This window comes from Cyprinus carpio, chromosome A17 (assembly GCF_018340385.1).
Source record: "Cyprinus carpio isolate SPL01 chromosome A17, ASM1834038v1, whole genome shotgun sequence".
NCBI classification, from domain to species: domain Eukaryota; kingdom Metazoa; phylum Chordata; class Actinopteri; order Cypriniformes; family Cyprinidae; genus Cyprinus; species Cyprinus carpio.
Window position 1 is genome coordinate 23,367,935 of NC_056588.1, and position 23,795 is coordinate 23,391,729.

At 36.7% G+C, this 23,795-nt stretch overlaps 1 long non-coding RNA gene and 1 pseudogene across 1 annotated transcript in view; both read right to left on the bottom strand.

Moving 5' to 3' along the window:
- The window catches only part of LOC109102706, a 35,930-nt pseudogene extending 24,328 nt beyond the window's left edge, over window positions 1-11,602 (bottom strand).
- Window positions 11,603-14,028: 2,426 nt separating this feature from the next.
- Window positions 14,029-23,795, bottom strand: part of LOC109096778 — a 75,786-nt gene continuing 66,019 nt past the window's right edge. Inside the window, exon 4 of the long non-coding RNA XR_006162192.1 lies at window positions 14,029-14,072. This is a non-coding gene — a long non-coding RNA (uncharacterized LOC109096778). The remainder of the gene's footprint in view (window positions 14,073-23,795) is intronic.

Below are 23,795 nucleotides of genomic sequence, written 5' to 3' on the forward strand. Positions count from 1 at the left end.
AAGTTCTGTAAAACGTCATATATTTAAATCTGAAAATTGCAAATATGCATCAAATATGCATCTCTACTGGAAATAAACTGACTTCCAGTCTGTCTTTCAACAGGGAGAGTGGAAAGGCGGCTTTGTCTGACACATGCGATTCAACAGTCTACAAATACAAGAAGACAGCTGAACAACTTCTACCTAATAGACAAAAAAAGAACAAAATAGAATGATCTTCTTCACAAGTGACCTGTCTGATCGCTTAAAGTAACACTACACACCTCTCCTCTCTTCAAGCTCCACTGATATATCAGTCGTGTCGATGTAGGATTCAGGGTCAAGGGGCTGTTGAATAGTAACAGTGAACAGAGGCCAACACACAGACTAAAATGCAGATTCTGTTTCACGACTTCATGAAGGCATCACATCAAAGCACAACCTGAATGAATGCTGCAAGTGTGTGTTCTGTAAAGAGCTTTTTCGCCAACAACCGATTGGTATTTTGAACAGAAATAAGCTGAAGTCAAACAGAGGACACACTTTGAGGATTTCTACCCGCGCTCTCGTTCGGCTCATGGCATCCTTTGATACTCAATCGCCGAGAAGGAAATATGAAGCACATTATTTCAAGTTTGCTCTGCCAGCTCTGATAAGACAAAATATTAGCATTGTGCTTTTTTGGCCACTCCATGTCACGTCTGGAGAAGAGCCGTGAAAGCGGAGGGCTCTATTATTCCCTCCACGGCGCGCTTTAATTACCGCCTTTTCTTTCTAGATTACATCGCTTTCGCCGAGTTACCTATTTATGCATATTAATGAGCATTAATTACGCTCTTAATGAAACTATCAAAAACAGGCAGGCAGTTTGATGAGGCGGCTCTCCTAACGAGGAGGGAGGACGCTGGGCTGTTTGAAGATCAATGTTGGAGAAATCCAATTAGGCAAAAGAAAAGCCACGTCGTTTCATGTGCGCACACACAATCGAGGATGTTTCTGGGGGCGGCGTGTGCGAGAGGCATCCTTCAGGCTCAAACGCATCTGCTCCAAACTCAAGCAGCTCTCCACCATAAAGAGATACAATCATCTCCAAACCAGGAAAGATTAAAAGGAAAATATTTCTGTGCATGTGCGTGTAAGGAGACAAAGAGACAGAAAATTCATGTTTGAGTGACAGTTGTACTCTAATACTAATTCAGTTGACTGTGTTTGTGTGGGTCAGCTAGTCTTGGATCACATGGCTTCAGTTCCATTTGTTCTAAACATGGTGACAGCAAGAAAAAAATCCATCAACTCTGTCCCATGGATTGAACTGTGGAGTCATAAAAATGGAATTTACAGCACAATGCGAAATGTCACGGAATTTGGCAAATCTTGGATGAATAAATCAAAAGCAGAGCAGTACACTAAATCAAATAGTGACACAAACTAGTGTCTGTGAATATTACAAAAATGATATATGATGTCTGCATGTTCTGCATGTCTCAGTGTGAAGGAGCTCAGTTTATCTACTACAAACATTCAAGCTTGAAGCAGTTGTGGGAGAAATACATTAGTATTGTACAGTATTGTGCAGCAATTTGCAAGACCAAAAATAGCTGTTTTATGTAAAAAAAAAAAAAAAATGTTTTATGCCTTAATTTCTTTAACAGTTTTTTATGACAGGATTTATGAGTCCTGTGGATTTGCTCTAACCTGATGCTTTCTGCCTGACGTTGTTGCGAGCTTTCTCCACAGCGGGAGCTCCAGTGGTGGTGGCACTGCGGAACCTCATGGGCTCCTGAGCGCCCACCTGGTCTCCAGAGCTCCTCCAGCTCAAAGAGAACGGCCGCGCTCCATCTGTAGACTTCTGGGAGTCCTGCATCACTCCTGAAAAACACACACACACAAAATTACTATTAATATTATCACTGTCTCTGATTTAAACTCCACATATCGAATTATTTCTGCAAATGAGATTTTAATGTTCAGAGAAATCCAGAGGTGTTATTTATATGCAAAGCCAACATGTCAAAATGGTGTTCCATTTTATTCTTTCATGATCTGGCATTCAATATAGGGGGGTGAAAATTAAGATTAGTTCATTACACAAAAGAAAGTCATGGTTTATAGTTTATGGTCAATAAACTTGAGGAGAGAGAAAAAAAAAACACTACTGCACCAGGAATTAACTAAACTTGAAGAGTAATTTAATCATATAAACTACACTGCATGTTATATGGTTCAACATGTTATGCACTATCACTCAAATGTTTGTGGTCAGTAATATTTGGTAATGTTTATGAAAGCATAAGTCACTTATACTTAACAAGGCTGCATTTATTTGCATATCACAAATAAAGCAAATACATTTTAAAATATAATTTATTCCTGTGATCAAAGCTGTATTTTCAGCATCATTACTCCAGTCTTCAGTGTCACATGATCCTTCACAAATCATTCTAATAAGCTGATTTGCTGCTCAAGAAACATTTCTGATTATTATCGATTTTGAAAACATTTGTGCCACTTCATGTTTTTTGGAAACCATGATATATTTTCTTTAGAGTAAGCTGCTCTGAAGTATGTTTTCCTATTAAGCTTATTTTTAATAAGAACATTAAAATATGAAATGCTTTATATAGACACTTTTAAGAATGCATGACCCTAATTAATGCATTATTAAAGCTTATTTTTCATTTTTTATTTGTGAGTAAATCAAAATATACTTTTTGCAAACGTCATGCTTATTTTTAGTTCATTTGAATTTAAGAGTAATCAGTTACTGAAGTGAAGGACTTGACTGCATTATTTGAAGAGTCTACCCCAAGTCAAAAGCTGGAAACATATCAATCTATATCACACAGGCCTTATCTATTCCATGTCATTTACACACACACACACACACACACACACACACACACACACACACACACACACACACACACACACACACACACACACACACACACACCCCTGCCACGCTGCTTCTTTTCCTTCTGCTCTGAGAGTTTGTCCAGTGGTAGGTTGTGGAGGTCCAGGCCGTAGACGTGACGGGCCAGTACTGCGGTGAGAGAGTCCATGATGCTGGCCCACTCGAACACCAGCTCCTCCCAGTGGCTGAGAGAGGACAGCACAGCCAGCAGCTCGTCCCACAGCTCACGAGAGATAAACACAGTCAGGTTGGACCGCACCCACGCCACGAAGATCGTCTGCAAATGACAGCAGCACACAATTCCACCACATCAACCCATATCAACTACATCATCATACGCAACAATAACAATAAAGTACTACACAGGGTAAAACATTCCACTGGCATTAGAGTTTTTGTTTAAATTAGACAGAAATTAAAGAATGTTAACTTTATTGTCTAGCATTAAAATCATTCTTCAAATCAATTTTCCCATAATAAAATCACTTATTCTGTCATTTGGTTCTGCCTCTGGGTGTGGAGTAGATAAAAATGGCTTTAATGCAATGTTTTACAAACTTATGCATTTGTTAAACTACACTGCAAAAGGGCCTCTTTTAGCTGTTATGTGGTGTATAATTAATGTTGGCTTTTTGTAGAATATGCTTGAGCTAGGTAATTTTTATTAGAACTTATTATTAGAACCCCTAATATGTTGCCTGTAAACAGTGTTTGCTTCAGTCAGTTGAAGGTACAGTATGGTATGTGTGCACATGATCAGGATGGTACCACCTCTGGAGAAACCCTGTGGGTTGTTCATGTTATACTCACTTTGAAGAGGATGCTGGCCAGGCTGTGGGCAAACGTGTCTTTCCTTTGGTTCTCCTGTGGTTTCTTCATCACTGCTTCTGTGATCCTCAGCAACACCTGCAGCAACTGCTCCCTGGAATAATATGACGCACACAATAAGCTCAGTGTTTGTGAACAGCAGGTAAACCAGAACAGAGCTCTATACAGATTCAGTGTTATGCAGTGTGTGACTGACCAGGTCGGGCGGTTCATGTTTTGCTCCATAATAATGTGACGGTAGACGCTGAGCACAGCTCGGCACACCTCTAGCTGGTTCTCCAGCAGCTTGGGCACATCCTGGCACGGCTCCAACAGGAACACGTTGGCAGAGTTTGTCAGGAACACCTGAGAAGACATTAAACAATTAATTCTCAACTACACAAAAGTTGGGAAGAGTTAAGATTTTTTTTAACTCTCTTGTTGTGTTGAAATCCAGGTACTGCTTTTGTATTGGGGCCCTATTAAGTTCTTATAAAAAAGAAAAAAACAACAACTATATTATAGCTATTGTAGCTTGTCACCAACACAAAATATTTTTAATTATTTATTTATTTTTTTGTCACGACTACTTGTAGTGACTACTTGTACACTGAAGAGCAAATAACTACAAGTATAAATATCATCTAACATTGTACTTAATTTTAGTAGTATTAATTGCTATTTCGACTTCAATTTCTTTTTCTCAAACCCTTGTGAGGGTAAACTGGGTTTCTCATGTTTCTTTTCAGTGCTGCAAAAGTCTAATAATTTTAATAATAATAATAAAAAAGACTGTGACTGGGAAACTTAGATAAAGAAATTTCACTGTTTAAAGATTCTTTGATATATAAAATGTTTAAAACTTTTTTTTTAAACTTTCTTTGTATATATATATATATATTTTTTTTTTTTTTTTGTATCATTGTTAATGTTTTACAAGTTGTACTTTTATTTTTTAATCAATTTAATGCGTCCTTGTTGAATAAAGCTATAATTAGTAGTAGTAGTAGCATTTATTTTTATTTCTTTTACTTGCTCCGTACCTTTGGAGGAACAGTCCCCCCCCCCCCCCCCAAAAAAAAAAAAATTATAATAAAATAAAATTAATTAATTAATAAAAAAATTAAAATTAAAGCAGCACAATTATTTTCAACATAGATAATAATAAGAAATGAGCAGATCAGCATATTAGAATGATTTCAGAAGGATCTGAAGGATTTAAAATATATTTAAACAGAAAACAGTTCCATTAAATTGTAATAATATTTCTGTTTAATGTTAAGCGTGAGATGAGAGGGCTCGTGTTTGAGCACCTGCAGGGTGGGCTGGACGCCAGCTTTCACGTCCTGGTTCTGTTCTTCAGTCAGACAGCCTCTGCTGATGGCATTGCTGAAGGAGTAAGTGCGCCCCCAACTGGACGAGCGTTTATGCCCATGAGTCTCCAAGACCTGACGGGTTGATCCAGAACAGGTGAGTGGGAATAACTCAATGAATCAGCATCAACAGCATTTTTTGCATGACCATACCTGCACGTGTGCACTGTCCGTCTCAGAGATGAGGTGCTCTTCCTCTCCATCTTCCTCCTGGCTTGTCGTCTCTGGCTCAGCCATGAAATTGGGTTTTTCCTGCAGAAACCACTTCCTGTAGACTTTGATCACCTTGCGAGTGGCTGAAGCTTCACAGGCCGGCAGCAGGAAAGCCTAAGTAATGATTCAGAACAAATGATACACAATTTTCATTTTAAAGTTTCTTCTTCTATAACAGGGACTTTTGAGCTGTTTGAATTAACAGACAAAAGAATTCTTCTGAAGTAGCCTGATTCTGGCCACAGGATGGCAGCATCTGAACAAAAGTTATATTTTCTGATACAAATAATAAATTACTTGATTTCACACTACTCACAGATGTACGCATTATACAGTGGCTCCAAGACATGAATGTGTGTGTATACATACTGATGCTAACACTGGTAAAATCCACATACTGTTTTATTTTTAAAATGTCTACACTTTACTAACTATGAGGGAGGTTAAATATGCACTCTTAGGACAGTCTACAGTACAACATATACTGCACACATACAGTAAACACACATTATTCATCAATAGTTGATCATAAATAATCTATTGGCCTGTACAATGCACAACTGCACCGTGTTTTTACTTTAAACGTGCAGCAATCATATTTATTTGATTAAATCACATGCTTTTTGAAGTGTAATAATAACATTAGGCTGTATTGTGATTTCTGCTTTTCCATCCTCAAACTTAAGACCTCTTAAAATGATAATTAAGACATTTGTGATATAGCATAGCATATCATATCATGACGTATGCCTAATACACATTTCACTGTGAGGCTGCAAACAATACCCCTGGACAAGTGTCCAAATATTTATTAGACTCACTGTATCTATAACCAAGTAGACCATGTCTAAAAACATGCAAACGTAAGACGACATGATGTAAGCTACAGACTGGAGCACTCGGTCTCTGACCTGATGGAAGACCTCGTTGACGAAATTGACGTTGTCTCGTGTGGAGAGCAGGATGGACTGCACCATGTCGTAGACGGCGCGATGCTCCTCCTCGATGCTACACAGACTGGAGTTACTGCCCCTGCGGTCTGACAGCGTGCTGCTGTTCGAGTGATTCTTCTCCTGCTCCACAGGACCATTGGGCTCAGAGTCTGCACTCTTCTCCTGACCGATCCCACCCGCAGTCACAGTCTGAACACAAACACAGGGAAAACAGCTAGCTGTCTTACATTAATGACATTGCTACAGTTTAAAGTAGTAATATTTACTAAGAATGACTAAGATAAAATAAAATTAAATAAAATAAAATAATGTGGAAAAGTGTCTACACTCCTTGAGAAAACACATTCTTAAATGAAAATAAATAAATACACAAACAAAAGTTTGTGAGGCAATAGTTGTAATGCAACATGTTACATGAGAAGAGACACCTCATCACATTTGAGATGCAGAAAAATCCTTCAGAAAAATACATTTTGCCAACCATTTTGCATTCTTATGCACCTTACTGATGTAGAGGATGATATGTGCTTATGTATGTTAGCCAAAAGCCATTCTTAGATGTACAGTACACTATTATAAGAAGAATATTTTCTGCACACTGTAGACTGTACGTGTATGGCAAAATGTTTTAAAATGCTTTGAATGCATGTTTTTGCATCTGTGCTTAAAAAAAAAACACTTTTAAAACTAACTAAATGAATGAATGAATGATATATGCAACCTAGATGTTACTGTATCACAACAAATGTGAAATTACTCAAAATTACAAAATATTATTGGCATGGAAAAGTAGCGCTTGGAAATTCTGCTTTTGTTTTTGAAACAGCATAATGAATTTGCCAAACGAGTGTTAGTTAGGAAAAATGATATTTCCAGTTAATGAGCATGCTGTCTCAGAAGATGAGTCCATGTATCTGCTGTAGTTGACAGTGAGACAGTGGTTCTCTGATCCTCCCACCTGGATGATCTTAGGAAGGACCTCTCCTCCGTTCTTAGAGCTGCTCGTGGCCGAGTTCACATACTTCTTCTCCAGGAAGAAGTTAACAAGCCACGTGATGAAGGCCACGCGGGGAGCCAGGTATTGATCCCTAGTGCAGTATGTGCTCTCACTGTTACGCGTCACAGGAACGTAGAGAGGCTTTGGTCTGTTAATGGGAAGATCTGAGAGAGAGAGAGAAAAAAACAGCATTGTTTTCCATTGATTACATAGACTGTTTCATAATGAACCAAACATGAGTTTTGAGCCATTGCTCTGGCACAGCTTCTGTCAATCGATATAAAATTAAAACTGTGATACTGTTATAGTGTGTTTACTGTATCAAGCTGCAAAAGGCTAACGCTAGGGATTTAACGATTTACTCAACTCACGATTCGATTCACAATTTATTTTTTACAAAAGATTAAGACAAATTATAAATTAAATGCGTACTTTTATTATTGCTTAGATAAAATGCTGCACGTTTCTTTGTGAAATTGAAATATAACACTATAATAATACTAATATAGCACTTGCATATTATTGCTTTTTTGTTGGTTTTGATTGCTTCTATTGTCCTCATTTGTAAATCGCTTTGGATAAAAGCATCTGCTAAATAACCAAATTCAAATATAATGTAAATGTAAATAACAAAACTAAATTGAACAAACATTTATGTGAATCTGAGCTGTACGCCGGCAGCGTACGCTCTTCTGTGTTAGCTGGGTGATTCTCATGAAAACTTAGTTTCAAAGATTTCATATATGACATTTAAAAAAAATGTTTGTATCAACAAATTTCCTTTTTAAGCATAAAGAGCCAGGTCTGAAGTGTTGGTGATCATACATTAAAAAAAGTTTTACTGACAATTTAACACCTTTTTGAACATATTTTCCAACACATGTCCTTAAAAATCTCATTACCGCTACACTCTGAAAAGGTCAGTGCCACAGGGAAAACTAATACATTTTCACATTTTTAAAAATGGGTTATTAACAGTCATGCACAGTTACTTGAAACTCTGAAATAAAATATATTTTATAATAACATTTTTATTTGATTTTCAGTGATTTCTCTCATTAACACAACACCTTCTGCAATTTGCAGCCTAATATTTTTTTTATTATTTTATTAAAAACTGACATATTTTCAAAATGCTGTGGCAAACCTGAAAGAACATAATGTATAGATTCTGCACATACATTTAAAAGCAAACTACTATTTTTCAATTTATTAAATAAATATTAAAAGAACACGTTGCGGTAATGATACATAGGTTATGGAAATGATGTTCATGATTTCGGTAATGATAATAGGCATATTAAGAATGAGGTATAGTAAAAACAAATAATATTTAATGTAGAAAATAAATTTAGATAATATTGGCATACATTATTTTGCAGTGCTTCAAAACTAGATAACATATAGGGTAAAAACACCAGGAGCCATTTTCACAAAATATTTTAAGACTAAATGTAGCTCCTAACTCCTCATTTTTAGGACTACAAAATGTTTGTTCATAGAGTATTTCAAAAAGTGTTTTTATGTAAAAATCAGCTCTTAAATCTGTGAAAAAAGTTAGTGGTAGTCAAGAGGACTCCTAAATCACAAAGACCAAATCATAAACAATCCTAAAATGGCTGTTTCCACAGCAATCCAATTTGGATTTCTTTTACCTTTGTACTAAGTCTTATTGTCATGTCAGCCATAATAATTCTAGTCTGTTAATTAAAAGGCCGCTTATACATATAACAATTATTTATAAGCTGCAGACATGTTGAGGCTGACAATTAGCTGAAAATATGCTGGTTTAATTTGTGACACTTAGCAGCCTACATTTTAAAAACTTTATTTGAATATTGCAACAATTTTATTTTAAAATCTTTATTTGATTATTTACAGAAAAGACCTGCTAGCCAACACTACCACAGGATACTTCATCACTAATAGTGCTTTATGTATCGTACGGTTTGTTTTGCTGGTTGATATGACAGCAGCCTTGGACTTCACTTTAACAGCCATCAGTGTGAATACAGCATCACACAACAGAAATGTTTCCACTACAACTGGCTACTGAAGAAATGGACTATTTACAGGTGTATCTGTAAAATACATCAATTTATAACAGAACGATCAAAACATTCCCCAAACTGTTTGATAAAACCACCCCTCACATCCTCTTCCCTAGTTTTTTTTTTTTTTTGCATCCTGTTCCAGTTCCAGTTCATTTTCTTATCATTGTGTTAAGCTTGACCAGATCCTATTTTCCAAAGTCTGGTATATGATTTTAAAGAAATATTTCTTTAAACTGCAACAAACTGAACTATTAAAGTGTTAACAGAGAGCTTGGATGTGAACACTATATGTGATATACACTGAATAATTATTCATTATAATTTAGTCTTTTGGCTGGTTCTTTATACACAACCAATCAAAATGTGAGCTGCTAAAAAAGGTTTAGAAAGAAACATTTCTTGTCTCAAACTCACCTAACTGTGGCTTGTAGAGGTTGGTTTGTTTTGTGAAAGAGGGGAAGAGGTGCGACAGGTAGTACTTCTTGAAGAGGGAAAAGATAAATCTGAAGCCCATGTCCTGGCTCTCTTTGTTTTTCCAGTCCAAGCTGGATGCCTTTGGGAGTTAAAATTCAGATTCAGATTACATCACAACTATTCAGTTAGGAGCAATGTGCAGACTTCAGAAAGAAACAAAGCAGGCCACAAGCATTATCAGCCAAACACTGATAAGAGCAGCTGTGTCTCACCTGGAGAACCATGACCTTGAGCACAATCTGGAGGACGGAGCAGGTGTGGTCTTCTGCCACCTTCTCTCCGGGAAGCGCAGGCACCAGCGGGGTGATCTCCTCTGGCACAATCTTGGCTACAACACCACAAACACTGAGTCTGAATATACTCAAACACATCTGAAAGTTGAGGTGTGTAATACATGATTCAGAAAGCAAAACTTGTCACAACGCTAGGGTCTTCTGCATGGTTTCTATTCTGCTCTATAGATCAAAGGTCCTCAACATTTTTGACTGCAAATGGCCAAAGTTTTAAAGACAATATTCACAAGGTCCCCAAAAATATAACTAGTACTTCTGCTGTAATAACAAATTTGTTTTGTTTTTCTGGATATGCGACAAATTACTTTCAAATACTGAGTTTCTTACTCTCTGGAAGATTTCCTACATTTTCCTACATAATATAAGAAATTAGATACTAATTATAGAAGTTTTCCAGGTCTAGAAATTACACATTTCAAATTCACTTATATTTAGGCTTTCCAAAAGCATGAAAATTTTGGTTCTAAAATAATACTATTGTTGAGGAAATAATGGAAATAAAAAATATGGTGTCAGCTTAAATCAGGATTTTTTTAAAATTAATTTCTTTGTCTGTTTTATCTTATTTTTAATGATTTTGAGCCATCTCAAGGCACCTTCGGAAGTTTGATGAGGCCTCCATGTGGGTCCCCTGCTTGATATTTCAGTGTATGTTTACAGGACATGACACCAGTTAGAGATCATGAGTACAATCGCACGCAACCACACAGCAAGCTGCACATCTAAATATACATCTAAATCTCTAAATATACATTGCTTCTACTTTAAAGTCATCTATGCATAGTAAACTAGGATAATATTTTAACATACTACAAATTACATTCTCACTTTTCAAAAAAAAAAAAAAAAAGTTGATTTTAATAATTAAATCTGCATCATGGTTATTTTTATCACATGGATTGTGTCAGTTCAAAGCGCCGTGCTACAATGTCCCTGCCACTACTGTCTATGTCATGCAGAATGAGTGTGTATGTTTGTTACCATCAGGCGGGTTGGAAAAGGGGTTGTATATGATGGTGTCCAGTGTGCAGGGTCCTCTGGATGAGGGTACAGCAGGGAATCCTGGGATCAGACAGGCGAAGATGAGGAGCTGTTCTTCAGCACAGTTACTCTGCAGAGCCTGCAGCCAGAGCAGGAACAGACGCATGCCCTCACAGCGGATCTGCACACACACACAAACACAACCCCACTTCCTGCATTCACACTGATCCACAACAGATGTGTATATCATCATTTGAAAGTCTTATGGTTCATTCATCATCTCACCTTGAAAGAGTTTCCAGTGTGCAAAAGTTTTTTGAGTATAGAACCTATAAAAGAAATACACAGTCAGTAACAAACTTGATCATTACAATGCTTTGTGATGCACGAACCTAAATGTAATTAAAAATGTTACAACTGACTATGATGAAGTGATCTGAAGGCTGACACCTTCAACCCTAAAATGTTTTATTTATTACTAGGGGTGTGACGAGATCTCTGACCTGGTCGGTCTCGCGAGAAGGTGACGATATCCTCGTGCAGACCTTTCAGATATCTTTGCATTACACTGGCCCTTCCACCAGTGGTATGTAATGTAAGATATGTAAGATATTATGTTCACATCACGCAAGTGGCCGCATGATAAGCGGGAAAAATTATGCAGTTAAGTCTTTATCCAGTCATTAAAACAGAATTCACAGTTTAACACGGAATGTTACAGAATTACACTTAAATCAAATCACGGTATGGACTAGTATCTGTAAATATAAAGCCGCAAAAGTTGATTTAAATATGAATCCTGCATGTCTCTGTTAATGAATTGCGGTTTACACACACATTGAAGTGTGCGTCACGCTCGCGGTGATTTCAGCGTCTGCTGTCTCACTAAATGAGGACATAAACACATGAACAACATCTCCAGAACTGCTCTGAGTCACTTTATGAGCATTTTGCCGGTTGATTTGAGTAAAACTAGCATCATATCACATACACAGAACTGTAAAGGTATTCATGGCAACCCGTCAAAATAAAAGTCCGGTTTGAAATAACGATAATAGAATGTACACAGCCTACTACTATTACTACTACTACTATTAAAATGAAACAAATTTTATTTTAAAGGAATAATCACACAACATTTATTCCATGTTTTTAATTTTAATAGGAAATCTTCTTTGTTTGCCAAAAAATAAAGTTTGCTTAATTTTCAATAATTAAATGATAATGATTAAATTAATGTTTTATGCCTTAATTTGATAACCAGTGTTATCCATGTTAATACACAACACAGAATTTCTGTGGGCCCATTCATAGGGCCCTAAACATGTATTTTTTTGTTAAACTTTGAATAAATTGATGTGAAAATGTATATACTATTAAAAAGGAGTTGAGAAAAATTAAATGGAAAAAAAAAAAAAACTAATTTTTTTAAATTAAAGTGGAAATCAGTTTACTAAATAATAAACTTGACTGACTGCTACTTTAAAGGGATATTATTTGTGTTGTTTATTATTTATTTTTATGTATACTATATAATTTTGTGCAATTACTTGCACGTCAGTTGAGTTTGTGGCAAAACCTTTTTCAGTGTTTACATGTTGTTTATACCTGCTTAAAATATATAAAAATAGATGTTTAAAGTACATAAAGTACAATTTGCATTTTGTGTTTTTTCAGTGAATAAAAGACAATTGCTTTTCGCTATATATTTCATCATTGAGGATTTCTTTAAAAAGTTTAAAAATCTCGTCTCATTCTCGTGAAACCAGTCTCGTGTCTTGTCCTCGTGGGATAATTGTCTCGTCACACCCCTATTCATACACATCTCTAGATTTAATCTAGACTTTACTTATAAAAAAAAAGCCACAACAGTGTCTATTAAATATTTTGCTATGGTGTCCCATGTACCTGTATAGAGTGCGATGGCCTTTGCTAAATTTATTTTTAATGATAACTTATAAAACTTTAAAGAAAGACCTACTGTGAGTTGTTAATATTTCCTTCTGTTAAAGCCATCAGTGCATTATTTAAACAGTTTTTTTTTTTTATAATTACAAAAATACATAATACAGTCACCTGCTAATTTCTATATAAAAATGCATATTTTGCAACAAATGATTGTTGGCAATAATAGTCTCGGAATCAATGTTGCTAATAAAGTGGTCAACAACTGTTATGCCCTATTCACCCTGTTTGTCACGTATAAAGCTGCAAAGAAAAAAAAAAAAAAAAAAATAAAAATTAAAAAATTAAATTAAAAAAAAAAGAAGGTACATTTGTTGAATTGTATAATGATTCTATACCAGTTGTGGCATGCTTGGCAATAAATATAACAACACTCAGTCACACAGTATCTACAGACACTGAGGATCAGGACTTGCCTTCAATCAACTGAGGAAATTACTTTCAGCACGGTCTGGACCTGGACTGAATCTATTTAAAAAGCCAAGCTATGTTTTGATACTTTGGCTGACAGAGAGGTGGACTGCGAGTGTAAGAAATCATTGCCCAGCAAAGACATATAACGAACCATCAGTAACAATAATGTCTTAGATACTGTTGCATACACATTTTTGCTTGACCTTCCCTTGTAGGATCTGTCTTATGTCTGTCTGTCTCTCTCCGGCGCAGGGCTTTAATTGGGTTATTGCCTCCTGTAGGAGGGTCCTTCCTGTAAGGAAGACTGAAAACCACGAGACGCATAATTTCATTTAGTAATTTGCATTTCAAATGAATCCTCTCATTTATTAACCTCCCTGCTCTCCCACCTCTCTGTAGCTTATTATTTTGAGAAAGAGAGAAAGTATTAAACCAGGTTACACTGACGCTCTCCTGAACCTGCTTTAACAGCCAAGAAACTCTCACAGACTAATTCTCTACGTAAAAATAATGCATAAAGAAGATTTCAATTTCAGCAGGTAAAATGTGTGGCATGGACCACATCAGCCGTACAAGTGGTCTGAGCAGCACTTACCTATACTGGTGGAACTTGCCATCGACTGTTGATTTTCTCAGGTAGAAGTTGCAGAATTTTCTGCAAAAGAAAATACGGACACCCAGTGATTACTAACAGCAATCAACGATCAAGAGCTCAATGTCATTATTTTCACCCAATAAATAGTAAACTGGTGGGAAAAATACAAAAAAACAAAAAAAATGCTAATTCCCAAGTTGTATGATATGCTCTCTTCTTTCTCATGTTCCTCCTTCACTGTACAGTAAGTCTACGGTTTGTTGTCACCCAGGCCAAAACACAACTTTTCTCACACAAGAAAGTAAACCTTTTATTTATTCATCCATGTTCTGCTGCTCCCTAGGAGGAAGTGATCTGTATCATATGATATAGTAAGTAACATCAACTTAAGCAAGTGTGCCGTTTTCCCTGATTATGAATTTGCAAAGGGATACTGATTTTTTTTTTTACAACAGTTTAATATTATGAGTTATATTTTAGAACGTTTTTGACTAAGTTCCAAAACTTAAACAAATGGTTTTCAAAAAAAGGCACAACAGAACCGTTGTGCTTCTTGGAAAACAATACACAGCAGTTTTGTTCCTGAGATAAATGAATGAGTTTTTGAACAAATTAGAATTAATGAACTGAATGAATGAGGGACCGATGATTAAAACTCGCTGCCACCTACTGCTGATTTTAGACACCATTTATTATTAGTGTCAGTCTTTCACAGACAGTAATACGATACATACAGAGACGGGATTGATGGTGCGAGTTAAGATTCACACTAAAGATGGACAACGATAATGTCATCAGGTGACCGTGCATTTTTATTGAGTAATGCTATTAATAAGACACTCAACCAAAGAACAGCAACATGGGAGGGTCGAGTCTGTCACCATCAAACACCACGTCCGCAACTCAGAGAAGAAAGCATCCGTGACACTCTACAAGAAGAAGACCCCATTAATCTCATGATGTGACGCGACAGACTCGTCACTCAAGGTGCTTTATACATGTCATTATCATTTTACGTACCTGTGTTGATGTGGAACGCTGCCTGACACATGGGAGAAGTGTGAGAGCTTTCAAGCACCTCGTATTGATCTCACTTCTGCGTGTGGAAGGACCAGCTCCCTGACTTACAGCCTGGTCATTGTCGTGAGGATGGAAAACCTGACAAATAACTGGAGTTGATACCAGTGGCGGGATGAATCTGTTTAACCGCCTGCACACTTCCGGGGGAGTCGCAGAAGAAGCCTGAGGATTCGGTAATGCTTCTTGCAGCGGTACAAACCGGAAAGCGCGCTCCCTGCCGTGCTGGCAGCGGGTGTCTGGGATGGTGGATTTGAGACGGGTGGTGTGGAGTTTGCGAGCCGACTGCCGCGTTGCCAGAGTCATGTGCTAATCTCCGGCAGCTCTCTAACGCATAAGGATGACGGAGCATTACCACAGGCTTTTTCCTGCATCACGCTGTTTATCCCACACTCAGCGGTGCTTACCACATTGGTGAAGCAATGACTGAGAATACAACAGCCGTGAAGTTGATGGGCCTGAGCCCCTCTGGGATTTACAGTTTCACGTGTCATCGCATCTTCCGAAGCAGCGCATTTGAGAGGAAATCCTGGTCCACTGGAACTTCACCATTCGGGCATCTGCAGTAACAGGAGCACCATGGACAATAGACTTTTGAAATAAAATAATAAACCACAGTTTGTAAGCCAAAACCCAAAACCAATTTTGCACTTTAGGACGCACTAGTTTTCCATCGTCTCTAAATGTTCTTTTTTTTTTTTTTTTTGGTGTTCTAAACGCACTCTGAACTAAAGTGTGTGATTGAGCCTCAAAATCCTTTTCATTTTTTATTTTCTATGATGACATAACACATTCATCAGGTGTGTAAAAACCCCCTCGTTACTTTTTTTTTAAACGCTTTTATCTCTGTTTTGAACAAGGGACAGACAATCAACGTTTAACTATGCTAGGCACTACCGCGCGTCCTGCTCGGTACGTGCACATTCAAAGGTTCGATCCGCGTCCCTGCCAACCAGCGAAAACTCACACTAGTCACTACGTCGCCGAGCGCTCACAGTCAGTTCAATGTTTGTATAATCGCGCTTTTGAACACCCAATTCGACCTGATAATTTAGACAATTTTTTTTTTTTAATAAAGACTGAAAGAATTTTTTTTAGCTTAGGTGGACTGACCTAAGTCATGTGCCTGGTTCGGTTTCTAGCCTACAATTAGTTTTTTGCTTCTGCCACATTGTATTTTGGCTTCTATAAAAATACCATAAAAAAGTTGTGTTCATATTGTCGAACGGATACCTCATGATAAGCCGAAAACCAAAATGTAAGACCCCTCACAAACGTCTGTTGGTCACAGAAGCTCTTCCTTTTCTGCAAGTTATGAACACCTCCAATTGTTTATTGTGACAGGGACAGATCAGGGTGATTAGAACTTCCAGGTTGGTCTACAAAAATAAAAAAATCAGGCGTTCAAGGCTATATTCCACGAAGACTCGGCTGCTGTTCAACACACTTCCACTTGCATATTTGTGTTTGTTGGCTCTGAGAATATCAAGTGGCTTTGATTTACACACAGTGTTTTTGCCGTTATGCTGCCAATCACGGCCATGTCTGTTAGGTGACCTCATTATTTCGTGGAGAGAGAAGCTTATGATTGGATGAATTTGTTTTTTGTGAGTGCAGAGCTCATGCTGAAAGCAAACGCTTCAGTGATTAGGAAATGCCCACTCTCATGGCCTGTATGTCTTTTAATTACTTAATGGCATGTTTGAATAAATCTCGTTCACGTAAACCACAAGTCTTTCTAAGGCACCCCACAGTGTAAAGGTATTCTATTGTCGCTCACAATCGATTAATAGTAAGTAGAAACATAATACCCAGATTCCATCGAGTCAAAGTGACTTAAGTAAGCGGATTATTTCTTTTGTTGGTAAAAAAAAAATAGGACCTAACGTGTACAATAGACTTTAAAAAGTATGAATAGCAATGAACGGGCAGAATAATTGGTTGTAAAATAAAATATCAAAACCACAATGTCATAAAACAATACAACTCGTGCACATTATGTCTCATTACCACATGCCTGCCAGAGGGCAACAAAAGGGGCACGCCGATTGTTGTTTTTTTACACTTTACATACGCAATCTAATACTGTAATTGTTAAAATATTGACTAAACATTTACTTCAAATGTCCACTTAAATTTGGCCCACTTTTTTATGGGAAAAACTTGTAATTTTGAACAGTCGCGATTGAAACAGTTAACATATTAGAAGAAGATAATGTATTCTGCTGCGTCTGGTGTTGGTTTATAAATGATCTACCTTATAATGTCTGATAATAATGGTGCCATTGTTTCCACCCCGATGAAAGCATTACACGCACTTCAGAATCACAGCATATGACGAAGATGGGAGTTTGAGATGGTTCCGTGCATTGTAGATGCATGACTGTTTTGTGATGGAGAAGCATTTACTGTGAGCCACTCTTAGATGCACGTAACCATGAGCATAGCTCCGTGGTGACCATGACGTAAATGCTCCAGCCAACCCTGTATCCTACAAGCATTTTGACAGCAATTAACAGCTGTCTTTTCTCTGTTCAAATGAACCTGGCACAAAGGAAACACACTCCAAACTGAGACATAAAGTTGTCACCTTCACCTCTTAATATGTAACTTGTCATAAGCTCAGATGGATATTAAGTGTACATGGCAACACTGCAAGTGATGCACTTGGCGAAGCAGCTTTAATGCCATAAACAAATAAACACACGAGCAGGAGCAAGATGACAAACTCAACAGTCAAACACATGTCCATAAAGCACATTTTACATTAGAAAAAAACAATAGAACAACGTAGTGCAATGGAATGGCAAGAAAAAACCTTTACGGTTTCGCAACATCCAAATTGACAACAATACGCATTTATGGTTATTACACAGGAGGGGTGAGCAGGGAAAAAAAACTGATATGGGGAAACATGTGGCGACCGTGGGGGTGGCGCTGTGCAAGTTTTTACCATTATTAGTAGTTTTATTTTATATTGTTTTTTTTTGTAAATGAAAGGGATTTCTTTATGTTTATACAGTTCACTAGCATACTAAAGCGATCAGACACATTCACACATAATATAAAATCAACTTCCTTGCATGGACCAAAAAATAAATAAAAAAATAAAACTTTCACAATATCTTTGTTTTGTTCTAAGAAATAGAAAGTATGTTTTACATGTTTTGGATCAGTAGGATTTTTCTATTTCAGTGACCAATCTGTTTACGACCTAGTCATGGTAACACAATCCACAGATTTGCTGAATTAGATAATGTTGAGTTTTATATCAGTGCACAGTAGAAATCAAAGGACGGGTTATGAGTTCAAGCAAGTCAACAGTACATTCATAATACATGTTAATGCGTGGAAAAGGAGTCATATGATTACACGCACCGAGGCAAGCCGTCTGTAATCAACCAGGAAGATCAGAGAGTCACGTCCAGTCTGTGAACACATAGTTTGTGCTACAGTACATGATGTTTTCAATCTCATAATTGTTACCCACTCAGAATTTAAGCCCTCAAGGCACAAAAACCGTATGAAACAGTGCAAATGCGCACTGATGGAATTTAAGGAACTCCTCACGTCTCTACAAGAAATACATATGTTAGAGATAATGGAACGGACAACATAAAAACCATCAGATATTTCTTAATCTACCACTTCTTCTTGCTTTTTCTTATATAAATGATATTATTTTACAGAGGAAAATGGTTTCATGTAGGAGTTTGTCTTCCGGGTCTAAAATCAACATCGAGGTCAAAGTCACACAGACAGAGCCAAGAGCGCTTTCAATTCAAGGACAGACAACCTCTGACCTGTTTGTGTGACCGACAAGCATCTATTATGGTGAGAGATTTATGGGAGGAAGTTTTGCTACAGGATGGTTTCCTACCAAATATAAAAATCTGATGACAAATCATGTTATAACATGTGACGTATGTAAGTTTGAGTGCACTTTAAAGTTTTAATTGTGTATTACAAATACAAAAGGAGATAATATTTTGCATTATGTACACGTGCAATAAACTAAACTCAGTTCTCATTTTTAAATTCCATAATAATGAGGAAAACTGTGTCATGAATCAGGAGAACTTACCACTTTTTAAGGTTGGTTTGTATTTTTTTTCCACTAATTTTATGGCATCATGCTAAGTATGTGTATTTATTCAAGTATGTGAAAACTTTTATTAAAAATATCATATGAAAAGAAAGGAAAGGAACAGAATGTGTCCAGGACAGGACGATTTATCATTACTGAAATAAATGTACTACATTTTAGAAAATCAAAGTCCATTCAGAACAACTTGCTGAATCCTAAGTGTTTACGAAGTAATATTTGATCCACTTGATGACATGATGGTTTATGTGAAAATTAATTGTTAAGACAATATACAATTAATACACTATTTTTATTTTTAAGATAAAAAAAAATCCATAAAAACAAGATTTAACAATTCACAGACATGCTCAGGACTAGTAATACCTGGGCACCAATATTAGTTATTTCAGAATAATTTTCTATTCTTAGAAAGTGTCCTGTTTCATATAATGTAACCTAAAATCAACACTGATCATTTTTGCAAATGGTGATACAACTTTATGATTTAGAAGTTCAATATCTATGATAGTGTTTTCAAACCAAAACACACAACAGGGGACCAAAATCAACCAAAGCTGCCATTTTGTATGTGTACAGGCAACTGAATGATATGAATGACTTTAATGATTTAATATTTTGTATAAGTGCCAATAAAACCTTTGAATAAACAAACCTATGAGCAAAATCAAACCACATGAATCAAGCAACATCTTGTTTACAAAATGCAACATAAATTGCTCATCTGCAGTTTAGATTGTTAAGAAAACATTTGTGCAATACACAGACACTTCCAGAAGAGGAAGCACCTCAATACAGAGTCCTCTTCAATTCACAAACGTTATGATACATCCTTGCACCCCCACATTCCAACACACAGCCGGGCACTCTCCAGATAGAGAGACCGGAGGTCACTTAGGAGGAAAGGACATGGCAGATTCTCACCTCTCACAATTCCCCAACATCGAAAAGCACAGTTACTAACCTGCGCTCCAGGACATTTACTACAAGGGTTTATGACACATTTGCCCAAGCCCCACCTCCATGACGAGCACAGTTATGGCTGGTCAAGAATTCGCGCCAAATTTTGTGTCGAGAGTAGCCAGTGTCCCACCGTTCCGCATATTAAATATGAATATGAACACCCATACTGTCAATTCATGCATATATAGTGTGGTGTATTATACCGTATTATTATCTTATAGACTCATCAAGGCTTGCCAGTTTTATTTGATCAAAAACTACATTTGATTGAATTATTATTAAACCCTGTAATTCTGCAACGATGTTATTTGACAATATTTTTTTGAATTATTTTTTACAGGGGTTGTCTATGTTTTATTTTACAATATAATTTATTTCTGTGAATTGCCAAAGTGAATTTTCCTTTTTCTCAGCCATTACTCAAGTATAAAGTGTTCACCACTTGAGACCTTACGCCGAGTACCCATGTTGGTCAGAATATGTGAGATGAATTAGAGTATAGGTTGTCAGAACGATATTGGGAGGCAGACGCATGGCAAGAAGTTAGTGATGCCAGCGTACGTGTGAGAAACATACATAGGGAGAGGCGTGTTTTTTGCTAAAAGCGCATGCAAACTAACTTTGGTTGTGTGTTAAGAGCGGTGGGACTCTTACTGGTAGGATTAACAAAAGTTTAAAAGAACAGCATTTATTTCAATAAATATAAAATCCTTTGCTAATCACTTATTAATTGTAGACCATCCTTGTGAAATAAAAGTTATTAATAGTTCTTGTCTAACGAAAAAGACAAGAATAGTAAAGGAGAAGGTACTGATCCAAACCATAAAAACTTTGAAAAAAAGTGGTTATTCTAGAAGGGCTGCAACAACTAATCGATGAAATCAATTATTATCGATGATGAAAATCATTGACAACGATTCTCATTATCTGATACGGTTGGGGTCTGCTCACAGGCATTGTCCAAATTCAAACCGGTCGCGTCAAAATATAGCACTGAATTACGCATTTGCTATGGACAAAATGCATCTAAAAATTAAGTTGGAGGAGAGGAAAACAGAATGAGAGTGCTGCGGGGAGAGTTATGTGGATGCTAAGCTGCCCAAAACATGAGAATTCTTTATTTTTTAAGCATTTACAGGCTAACGCCATTAGCGTAATGGCTTGTTCAGGCGCTTTTTTGACAGATGCGTGTACATCCTCAGCGCAAAAACTTTCAGTTTACGTTCATTATGAACAACTTGTACAAGGTCACAAAATTCACGCAAGCATTTCCATATTTTGCAGAAAGGGCCTGCCCAGACAATCTGTGTTCTGTTTTAAATGGACAGACGGAAACCACGGACAGATGGAGGACAATTAATACTCAGTGCAAAAATCTGTATCTGTTGTTGAATGTTAAATTAATGTGGTTTAAGCTCAAGATGCAGGGACATATTTTATTGGGAGTAGGAACTTTTACCGGGATCAACAGCATGTAATTGTCTGAATATAGAAAATCAGGATGCTTCAGAACCGCCTTTTACAGGATAAAGAAAATGGACCCCGAAGACATGGACTGTGATCAACGTGAACGTGTATTCCTGCATAACATTACTCTCACTTGTGTTTGGTCCCACTGAGTTTGCGGATTTTATAGTATTTTTTCGTTTTGTTTTAGATATTAAAACCATAGCCTAGTCAATATAACAGTGCTTAACAAATTTATCAAAACAAATATATGTAAGGTTATGTTTGTGTTGTTATGTTTATGTTTCAGCAACTTATGTTGTGTCACTGCTACTCTAAACTAATAGTATTGCGTGAATGTAGGATAAGTAATTTTACTATTATTACTGTTGTCTATAAAAAGAAAGGATAATAAAAAGTAACTAGTCAAGCGCTTTTATAGTTTTTTTTTTCCTTCTTCCCAGATGCCAATCAGGTACAGTAAAAAAAAAAAAAAAAAAAATTAAATAACAAACTAAATAAATGCCAACAAGAAATTCAAGCTGTTATGAAAGGCACAGGAGGCCATTTTTTGTCTATTATGTGAATAAATACTATTTATTTGTTTCAGCCTTGTTATTTGCCCAAATATATGACCAATAAACCATTTTTTAGTTTTAAATAGGTCTTGACAGATTCCTAAAGAATATTAATAGTAAAAGTTACATATATTTATATGTTATAGTGATTCTATATAGATATAATAATATATTAGATATCTATAATATATAGATATATATATTATATATTATATATATATAGTATAGTATATATATATATATATATACATTAATTAATTATTAGTTACAGAGGGTTAGAAAAAGCAATCCCCACCCCCAAATGCTAAAGACATTCGAGCTTTTTTCCTTCACACCTCCGTGTGCTCACCTTGACTGTGTCGCTTGTGACATTGTCATCGTTTGGAAGGTACAGCCTTCTTTCCCATTGACACCACTCTTTCTTAAGCAGAGGGGGGCAGAGGGCAGATTCCTCAAGTAATGTAATAAACAACAACAACAAAACTGCTCTTACGGGCAGCTAAGGTAAGATCAATTCCAGGGAGGCAAACTATCGTGCTTAATGGGAAAAAAGTCATTTCTGACCCTGCGTATCCATTAAGTTCTACGTGGTGGCTTTTGATTGCTGATCCATGAATTTATCCAAATTATAATCATGACTTAGGATACCACCAATCCAAACATTAATGTCCAGATCAAGCAGATCTAGATAGGAGTCAGCCAATGCATCCAAACAGCTTTAAACGACTCACTATTCTGAACCTAACTGTCCATAACCTAATTAATAGTTCGTGAGGCTGCGGCGACATCACACAACTGCCAAAAACTGTGTAAATGGTTATTAACAATGCATGTCGGCTGTCATAATAATTTAATAATTGTAGTAACAAATTTTCATAAAAGCAACAAGGCACTCAAAGCTCGTATAACTCTTGAGCCATCACAATACAGCACAGTGCTCCAATACCACAAAGCCAAAATATCAACATCACAACAACAGAGGGGTAAGGTCATTTGAGATTGACATGCAAAGGGGAAAGGAGAGTGATAGGAAGAGAGACGAGAGAGAGAGAGAAGTGTCAGTTACAGCTCCTGTTCGTCTTATTTATGACCCTCGTGCTCCTTTGCATACTGATGTGTCTAATGGGCCTAATTGAGATCCACTGATGGCCAAGTCGAGAATGGCCCATGAGAAAACAGGCATGAGTACAACTGGAATTTCTCACTGCGCAAAACCCTGTTATACATGTTAGGTAACAGGAATTGTATTAGTTACAGTGCTCTCATCGTATTAGTGCTGTGCTGATTGCAATCATATTGATGGGATAAATGGATTAGTCGCTCATGATACTGCACCAATACTTCAACGTGTGTGGGCAATTCATATCACCTATCACTAGGAGATATGCCCCCTGTATCAAATTTTCCTGTTTGCGATTTATACGAGTGGATAAGCTTTTTGTCACGGTATCGTCCGTATTATGCCGTATATGAAATTGTATCCATAATACAGTATTAACAAGTTAAAGACCTTTTTTCTGTATAACAAAAAATTAACAAACATTTTAAAGACAATATAAAAGCAATACACAAAAGAATAAAGTTAAACGTTTTTACACATTAAGTGCAAAAAGA